The following is a 10,466-nucleotide window of genomic DNA, read 5'->3' as shown; positions in this document are numbered from 1 at the left end:
GTGAAAAGGCAAGCTACAGACTGGGAAAAAAATATCTGCAAAGCACATATTCAACAAAGGACTAGTATCTATAATGTATAAATATTACTCAAAACTCAACAGTAAAAAAACAAACAATCCAGTTGGAAAATGGGTACAAGACATGAACAGGCCTTTCACCAAAAAAGATAAACAAATGGCAAGTAAGCACATGAAAAGATGTTCAGCATTATTGGCCATTAAGGAAATGCAAATCAAAACCACAATGCAGTATCATCACATATGGCTACAAGATCAACACAGAAAAGCTAAAATCAAAAATAATGACAATACCAAATGAGGGTGAGAGTGCAAAGAAACTGGATCACTGATACACTGCTGATGAGAATATAAAATTTACTGTCACTGTGGAAAATAGTTTGATAGTTTCTTAAAAAAAAACTAAACATGCAACTATCATACAATATGGCAATTACACTTCTAGCATATATCCCAGAAAAATCAAAGCGTACATTCATATAAAATTAGTACATGAATGTTCATAACAGTTTTATTTGTAATGGCCAAAAACTGAAATCAGCCCAGATGTCCTTCAACAGGTGAATGTTTAAGCAAATGGTGCTATATCCATATCATAGAATACAAAGCAATAAAAAGGAACAAATTATTGATATATGTAACAACTGGAGACTCTCCAGGAAATTATGCTGAATGAAAAAAGGCAACCCCAAAATGTTACATACTGTATGATTTCATTTACATGACATTTTTGAAGAGAAAAAATTTTAGAGAGGGAGGACAGATAACTGGTTGCCAAGGATGGGAGTGTATACGGAGCAATACTAGAAATTCCTGTGGTTTTAGAACTGTTCAGCATCTTGACTGTGGTAATGGATACATGAACCTACACATGTAAAAAAGTTATATACAATACATACACACAGGCACACACACTGAGAATAAGTAAAACTGGGGAAATCTGAATAAGATCAGTGGTATATATCAATGTCAATATCCTGGTTGTAATATTATATTATAGTTTTACAAAATGTTACCATTTTGGGAAACTGGGCAAAACGTATAAGGGATCTCTGTGTAGTTTCTCATAATTGCATGTGAACCTACAATTATCTCAACAAAAACTTTAATTAAAAAAATATGTGGATATAAGTAACCTGCCTATGATCACACAGACTTAGCTGACATTCAAACCTAGTCCTGACACTTAGCTCTGTGCCTTCACCCAGAAAAATAGTTACAAGTAACTTTCGAAAACAATGAATAAAAAAAGTAGTTACTAACGCTAGGAAAAAAAACAAAATTTGTTTAAGAAAGGAAATGTATTATTACGTGGCTTAGCTATGAACAAAATTTACAAAATCATAATAATGTAAACAATGAAATACTGACGTATTAGTTTCCTAGTGATGCCGTAACAAACTACTCCAAATTTAGTGGCTTAAAACAACCCAAATCCTTTATCTTAAACCTGTAGAAGTTCAATATGCTTTCACTGGGCTAAAATCATGGTGGTGGTTAAGACTGCATGCCCTTCTGGAAGTTCTAGGGGAGAGTCTGTTTACTTTCCTGAAGGTATGCCTCCAATCACAGTACTTTTTCTTACATATTCAAATTCAGCAACGGAGAATGAGTCCTTCTCTTATAGCATCTCTTTTGCCTCTTTCTTCCACTTTTAACATCTCTCTAATTACACTGAACTCATCTGGGTAATACAGGATAATTTCCCTATTTTAAAATCAGCTGATTAGCGACTTTAATTCCATATGCAACTTTAATTTCCTTTTGCCATGTAAGGGAACATATTCACAGGTCCTGAGGATTAGATATATGGGGGTGGGGGGCACACATTATTCTACTTACCATAACTGATTTAATCAAAAATTGTATTATACATACATTGGGAGTGAAAGTATGCATGTATGTATGGGAAGAGGGAAGAAGTAGAAGAAACATTAGTTTAAGCATGTAATTTGAAAATATATATGAAGGCAAATACCCTCTCCAAAAAAGCCAACATTTAAAAGTGTTCTGAAGATAATTGGGGGAGGAGAGGGGGTCACTTCATAAATTATAAAAATGTCTAACCACAATGCTGTACACCTAAAACTAACATAAAATAATATTGAATGTCAACTGTGATTGGAAAAAAAAATTTTTTTAAATAAAAGTGCAATGAAGAACAAGAATCAGGGGTACATAGGAAGAGTAGGGCAAAAGAAAGATGTTTTTTTCTTTATAAGCCTTAAAATACTATTTCACTTTTAAACACTGTACATGCATTACTATGACTTCTTTTTTAATGGCTTCTACTGTGCATGGCTTTATTTCAGGTTGACACAAACAAATCAGTTGCATAATGTTAGTAAATGCTTTGGGCACTGTTCATCAAAAGCTGAGCAAAGCACTTTGAGAAAACTAGGAAAAATACAATTTGAACCAATAGCTACGGAATTTGTCCTGACTAGGGGGGACACTTATATCTTTTAGCACTAAGAAACCTAGTTAGAAAGTTCCTAACTAGTTTCCTAGAAAATATCTGTGACCTCGATAGGAAGGAGACTACTTCTAATACGTGAGAACTAGAGTCTGAACAAGATTATTACCTTAGGTTCAAACAGTTGGTTCATCTTGATCAATGCCACCACAAATAGATTTTGTTCAGTTTATCAGTTCCAGGTTAAAAATGACATGGGCAAAGTCAGGATAACAGAAAAACTTTTGACTTGTTTGTGGAATAGAAAGTAGACTGGATGAGAGGATGAGATACTGGGAACCCAACTAGAAATAAAGCTAGAATCACAGGTCAGTCTTTGATATTTGATAGTTAATGGAAGACCACTAAACATTGTTGAATAGGAAAGTGACAAAGAACAGTATACTTTTTTTACTCGGTTTTCAAAAGTGGCTGGTATTCACTGAAGATGGAAATTACTATCAGAGCCAATCCACAGCTAGGACTGTGGTGGGATACTTGAGGTTCCCAGGTACAAAATTTAAGGAGGCACTCAATCTCAGAGTTTATCAAGTGACCTTGCATTTGCACAACCTGGAGAACAAGTAAGTACCCCTTTAAATTTTGTACTTGCACAACCCTTAGTATACTAATTTTGTGGGTTAAGCACTTCATTTGCCTCATTCAAAAGTAGAAACAACACAAATGTCTACCAACTGATGAATGGATAAATAAAATGTGTTATAGTCATACAGTGTAATTAAAAGTATTATTAAAAGTATAAGGAGGAGGCAGAAGAGATGCTATATAATGAAAGGGACCAAAAGTTTTGCCTTTTGGAATATTGATTTTAAGCTCATCATTAAAAAACAAAAGCCTCAGAAAGAACCTTTCACCTTCCCCCCTTTCCTGCCCAAAAGATTCAGATAGAAAAACCTGCTTCAGGAAAAAAATCTTAGGATGTTTGCCTTGGACTAATTTGAATTAGGAATAGTAAATAGGAGGGCTTTAGGCAGGGGCCCATTAGCTAGATACCCCATGTCCCATTGTTTCTCAGTTGCCTAGCAAAAATTTACCTGCTGATGCCAATGATCTTCCTCAATTACCTGTAAATGGCCCATTCTCACTTTTGAAATCTAAGACACCATTCCTTCCCTTTTCTCCTTTGTCCAAAACGTCAGTTTTGCCTCACTGTACTTGGAATTTTCATACTTATGTAAATTCCCCATGTCCATATATTAGAATTTGATTTTCTGCTGTTACTCTGTCTCTGTTAATTTGATTACTAGCCCAGCTAGAAGATCTTAGAAGATGAAAGGAAAAGTATTACATATTTCTTAGATCCCACACTAAGTTCATGGTTCTCCTAACCCAATCTGACTGGATCTGTGTTACTGACAGGCAGCAAACATATGAATTCAGACTTGATTTAAAGAATTCTAACACTTTAAGTTATAGCATGCCTTCTCTATCACCAAATATCTGCACCACATAATGGAACTTTACAGCAACATCAATTTCGAGCAGTAAATAACACTATTTTATGGTATAAATCATAGTCTGAAAATTAATAACAGCTACCATTTTTGAGTATCCTATTTTACAGAGGGGGATATAGACTTAATAATCACAATGCTAATAAACGACAACTGGAATGGAACTCAAGTTTTGTTTGATCCCAATGCCCATGTTCTTTCTACTATGCTAACTTCCCTCTTGATGCTAAACTCAGGAATGTCCACATGTCAGGGTTTCCCTTCAGAAGACAGCTGTGCAGGGACTTTGCTCTTAAAGAATTATTTTTTCCCCCCAAGCATAACAATAATCGGAAAAACTAGTTCTTCTACATATATGATTAAACATCAGATAAAATTATTATTTATATATTCTAATGTGGATTTTCAATCTGATCAGTTTTATTCAGCTATCTTCTCCCCAACTTTAAATTCAACTCCTTTAACTCAAATGGCATATCACTATAAATAAGATTAAATGAGTTTCTGAATTTTATAATCAAATCTAATTTGTACCCAGAAGTGGTATTGTTTTCCCTTCATTTAATTCATAGTTTTATTCACCAGATTTGGTTTTAAAGAATTCTAACACTCTTAAAATTTTTCCAGTGTCAGGATGACATCAAATCATTGCAATAGCCCATTCTAGTGTTTTACCCACTGATGGTCAAGAGACATCCTATAAAAACAAACAGCAAACTAAAAAACATTGCAAGCTATATGATAAAGGATTAATATTTTTACTATAGCTTTAAAATGTCAAAATTAAAAAAAAAAAAACAAAATGAAAATTGGCAAAGACACTAACTAATAGCTAGAAAATAAGACCGTCTTGAAAATCCTAAAAAATCAAATGAAAATCATTATATTTAATAAAAGAATTTGTAAGGTAATCCAACTCAAGATCAACAGAGAAGACTAAAGAATTGTCCTACATGCCAGCAATAACCAAATTTTGAAATGCCATGAGGTAAAATATTCCCAACTGCCATAACTTTAAATAACTATAAAATACCTAGAAATTTAACATGTACAAGATCAATATGAAAAGAACTATAAACTTTTCTGAAGGATTTTTTTAACCTGAATAAAGAAAATATCCTGTTTCTAAATGAGAAGTATCAACATTATAAAGATGTTAATGCTCTCATAAAGTAAGTACTCTACCTACTGATTACGATCAATCTCAATTACAATCCCAAAAGAATTTTTGTTTGTAATGAAATCTGAAAGACTATTTCTGAAAGAAAAAAATTTTATCTTATATATGTTCTAAAACTGAGGAAAACATGACCTCCAAACATACTATAAATCAACAATAATTAAAATTAGGTGGTATTGGTCCAGAAATAAACAAATTGATAAGCTGAAAAGAATAGAGTCAGAAACGAACACACATACATAGGTACTAGGGCATTTAGAGCATGATGAAGATAAAATTTTACAGCAGTGAAGAGATAGGATATTCGATAAATAGGGTTGGGTCAATTGCATATTTTTGAAGGAAAAAAGTACTTCATAAAACACACAAAAATAAATTCCAAATTGATTAAAGAACTAAATGTTTTTAAGCTGTAAAGTGTTACGATAAAACAGAATATTTTTATAATTTGGGGATAGAGAAAGCCTTCTTAAGCAAGCCTCAAAATCTGGAAACCATTAAAAAAAGATATGACTACAGGAAATATAAAAAATTTTAGCACGTAAAAAGACACTACAGATAACGCAATACACTGGAAAAATTATGTGCAATATATATATAAAGTATAAAATCATTACCCAAATATATATAAAAAGTTCTTGTAAATCAGTAGGTAAAAGAACACAACCTAGTTTAAAAAAAGACAAAGAACAGACTAACCAATTTCACAGAAAGAAATGTAAACAGCCAATAAAGAACTAAAAAGATGCTCAAACTCATAAGTAATCTGGAAAGGGGGTATGGGTGAAAAGGGAAAGGGATTAAGTAGCACAAATTACCAGTTATAAAAGCAGTCATGAAGATGTAAAGTATAGTATAATCAATAATACTATAATAACTATATATGGTATCGGATGTGTACTAGACTTATTAGGGTGATCACTTCATAAGTTATATGAATGTCTAATCACTATATTGTACATCTGAAACTAATATAATATTGTATGTCAACTGTAATTGAAATTTTTAAATGATTTTTAAAAATGAGTAATCTAGAAACTAAAAATTAAAACAATTTTTTTGCCCATTATATTGGTAAAAATGTACAAGATTGACTATATCAAGTGTTAGCGAGTATGTAAACTGCTGGTGGAATGCAGAATGGTACAGACTAAAGGGCAGATTGGCAGTATCTTTCAAAACTGAAAACATGCATACCTTTTAAGAAACAATGTTAAGCGCCTACTCAGAGATATTCTAGAACATGTGCACAAGAGATAATAAAGATGTTCATTTTAGTGTTGTTGCAAAAATATGAGGCGATTTAAATGGCCATGATAAAGGAACACTTAAGTAAATTATAGTAATTCAAACGGAAATACAATCAGCTATTAAAAAGTGTATACTGACAGGATGAAACCTTTGAAAGGCATACTGCTAAGTTTAAAAAAAAGCTACCAAAAAAATATATTATCATTCCACTGATTTTAAAAAGCTATAAATAGATATATAAATTAGAAATGCATAGAAAAGGACTGGAGGAAAAACCACCAAACAGGACATTTCTGGAAGGGGAACCTATGCTTCTTAGCCTCTCCCTATATAAAATGTTATTTTTTTGATAGACTGCATTCTTTTTTCTCTTTGAATTATTTTAAGTGTATGATTTAAATATTTATAAAAAAATTTTAAGGATATTTAAAAAGACACAACAGGGAAGAAAGAAAAATAATAAATATAGGAAAACTTTCGACTTCACAGGCATTTAAAGAAATGGAAATTTAAAATGAGATATCACATTTCACCTATCGTGTAAATTGTTTTTGGTTTCTTCAATGTCTATTTACTGTTGCTAATATAAGTGCTGAGAAATTAATACTTCTTCCCACTCATCCCTGGAGGAGTGTAAACAGATAGAATCTTTCCAGAGGGTATGTGTATCAAAGTAGAAGAAAAGGTATTCAGGCTCTCCTGAGGGTTAAGAGTTAACGAATACTTTAAAAGTATCATTCTCTTCACACATAACCAACTGCTCTTTCAGTTTTCAACCTATCTGGAGAAGTTCCATACTCAGCCTTCAAGACTCTACCTCTCATTTCATTTTCTGGCTCTCAACCTTCCTTGGAAAAATATCTGAATGATTCAAAAACAATTCACATTTAAAAAAAAAACAAAACCCACAAGCAAGGGAAAAGAAAACAAAACACAAGCACCCAGCCCATTTAGTTAAAAGGTATTAGAAAATATAAGCATCTCATTCATTCTCATGTGTTATTCCAGCTAAAATCTATACAGATAAAGGACAGCTGCAGAAAAGTCAACTCAATTAAAAAAAAAAAAAAAACATCCGGACTCACCTTCAAATCTGCATGTATTTCTTAAGAATATTGTGTATTACAACATAGCTGTATAACTCTACTTTTTTAAGATGCATGAACATTTATTAAAATGAGCCAGCAATGAAGCTGGACACAGAAAAATGAACAGTGATATAACAAACCAAATGTAGGAAGCATATGAATAAATTATCTAAATGCATGTATTATCCTAAGTAGGACAGTATAAGAGAAACAAGTAATTAGTTTGTACTCTGTCATCTATTAATAGCCTCCTGACATCACTGGTTTCCTAAAATCAGCTAAGAGCATCTAAAACTCTCAATTATATTTAATGTATAACAATTATTAAATATAATTTGGCAATGTGTAGAAGGAATACTTAATTGGAAATCAAGATACCCGGGACATCATAGCTATGTGTTGGGCAAGTCATTTAAAAGTTCTCTAGGCTTTAGTTAGCTTCCTCAATTTAAAAGGAATGGATTAGACTGGTTGACTTCTAAGCATTCAACTCAGTCCAGAAGTAAGTATCAACACTTCACTGATGGTATTTCTCATTCTCAGATTTTTAAAAAAACCATGTACTAAGATATAAAATTTGAATTTCAACCAGAAAATCAGGTTTTGAAGTTTAAAATAAGAGCTTTAAAAATCTGAAAGCAAATGCATGTGATATTTATATATATATTTTTCTCGATATAAAAAATTAAAGTATAAAAAAAGTTTAACTTAATCCTTTAAAGTGTAATAACACCTGCCATATATATGAATATAGCTAACAATTTCCACTGTTAAAATGATCACTTTCTGGAAGCTTACAAACGTCAACAATTGCTTGTTACAACTATTTTCTCAAGCATAGCTTCCTATACAATTACACATGACACAAATATGGTAATTCATTCAATTCTTTGTACACCAATACAAACTTCATATTTAGCATCATGCTAATATTCAAATTCATTCACCATATGTAGTATAATTATTTGAGAGAGGAAAATCTATGAATAAGAAGACACAGAGATTGAAGTCTGGTCTTTTGGCTAATTCCACCTTTGATCTCTGCCCTCCTACCCACATCCCAAGGCTCCCTCCCTGAAAAAAAAAAAGAAAAAGAAAAAATAATCTTGCTTAGGTTTTCCCAATCACACATATTTCTAACTCCAATCCCTCCCTAATTTGCCATTTCCTATCCCTGTGATCTTTGGCAACTTCCTTAATTTTTTAATCTTCAGTTTTCTTAACTTTAACACTCAAGTATTAGTACCAGCTAAAGAGCAGAGTGTTGTGAAGATAAAATGAGATAATGTGGCTGGCACATTAATAATCACTCAATAAATGTTAGCTATAATGTTTAATGTTATTATTACTGACTTAGGAATGTTTAGTGATATTTATTTTAAGAGTACTAAAAAAGACTATTAAATTATGAACCAACCCATGAATTTTCTAAAGCTTCCATTCTAACTTCTCTCTTCTGAAAAATGTAACGTGTTTTACTGATGCTGTATAGTTTAGAATTTGCTTAATGTTTTGATATTTTTTTAATTATTATTATTATTTTTTAGTCTTGTCAACTACTATGTAAACTCCTCAGGGCCAGAACCTTGTTTCATAAGCCTATGTTCATATATTGTGCTTATTACACTGTAATTATTTGTTTCTCTATCCCTCTCCCTTCCTAGGATCTAAGCAATTTCAAGGCAGGGAGCAAGACTTGTATTTGTATCCTGAAGGCTTAGTAATCAGACACAAAATAGGTCTCAATAAACGTTTGTTGACTGGATAAATGAATGAATGAATCTTTCCCCCCCTGCAATGCCATACACACAGTACTCTATACATAATAGGAACTCAGTAAAGCTCCTTAATGGATTCATGTAGAAATCTTTTGGACTCAACCACATGAAGCTTTATCTTGCCTCGGAAAAGCACCTTACTTGAAAGCTTAGCTACTGACATTAGAAATGAAAAGTTTTAGTCTAACACATGTCAAATCAATAGGTTCAATGACTAACTACATCAAGGCCAGCTCTAGAAGGGCTTAAAAGCCATTATTCTAATTAATGAATTTGTGAACCTCAACATGGAAAAATCCAGTTACATAATCAAGAGAGGTTATCCCTTGCAAATTTATACCTACAGAAGATAGTGAGAAAAAATTATCAGAAAGCTGTATCTGTAGATCAAGGTGGATCAATTATTTTAATCCTCAATTAAAGCCATTGTTTTCATTAAAATAAGACTTAATGAGCAAAGTAGAACAAACCTCTCTCCAGAAAAGTTATTGAGACTCAAACTAAATGCTTTGCCTTCTCCGTGATTTTAACTCCTGGGAGACTGACTCATTTTATTTCCGGATTGACAAAATTCAAAACTTGTTCAGTCTCCTAAAATAAAACCTCATCCATTTCTTAAAAAGCAAAGAATCTGAAAAGGCACACCCTGGGAACACTAGGTTTTATATTCAAGCAACTAAAACAATCCCTAGTGTTCAGCTTGCTGCAATAAAAACACTTTTCTTAGTTTTCAAGTTACATTCGCAGATTTGTGTCGTACTGCACATTCTTTCACTGTATCATCTAAACTGATTTTACACTGCGTAATTTCATAAATACACCGTAAAGGAATTCTACACTTGAATTTGTCTAGACAGAAACGTGATCTTAGCACACACCCTCTTCTTCCAACTCAATATGACTCAGAGGAAGCACATCTGCGTTTTTGTTTTTGTTTTTTCAAAAATTTCTCTCCAGCTCCCACCCCACACTTTGTTTCAGAGCAGCAATCACTCATTATCCCACTCACAGTCTCTCCACCGAAAGAATCTTCCCAACTAATACTAGCTCACCAGGAACCTCCTTTCACATCTCAAGAGTCCGTGGGGGATTTCCTTGGAAGGGACGGGGGTGGGGGGTGCGGTGAAGGTCCCGGACGCCACCATTCCCGCCAAGCCATTTAGGAACCAAATTCTGGAGCGTCAGGTCCCGCACCAGCCTTAGGCGGACCCTCGGGAGCTG

The 10,466-nt window shown here is 33.0% G+C and overlaps 1 protein-coding gene across 12 annotated transcripts in view; it reads right to left on the bottom strand.

Annotated features, from left to right (window-relative positions):
* USP54 (ubiquitin specific peptidase 54) overlaps positions 1–10,466 on the bottom strand; it is a 109,886-nt gene that overhangs the window by 98,479 nt on the left and 941 nt on the right. Inside the window, exon 1 of one of the 12 annotated variants that reach the window (XM_025049428.1) lies at positions 10,298–10,459. The exons of the other annotated variants lie outside the window; for them this stretch is intronic. The gene's annotated coding sequence lies outside the window, so the exon portion shown is untranslated. Of the gene's footprint in view, positions 1–10,297; positions 10,460–10,466 lie in introns of those variants that run through there. 12 annotated transcript variants of the gene reach the window in all.

This window comes from Pteropus alecto, unplaced genomic scaffold (assembly GCF_000325575.1).
Source record: "Pteropus alecto unplaced genomic scaffold, ASM32557v1 scaffold155, whole genome shotgun sequence".
NCBI lineage: Eukaryota > Metazoa > Chordata > Mammalia > Chiroptera > Pteropodidae > Pteropus > Pteropus alecto.
Note: the sequence above shows the minus strand (reverse complement) of the source record. Positions and strands in the feature narration are given on the sequence as shown.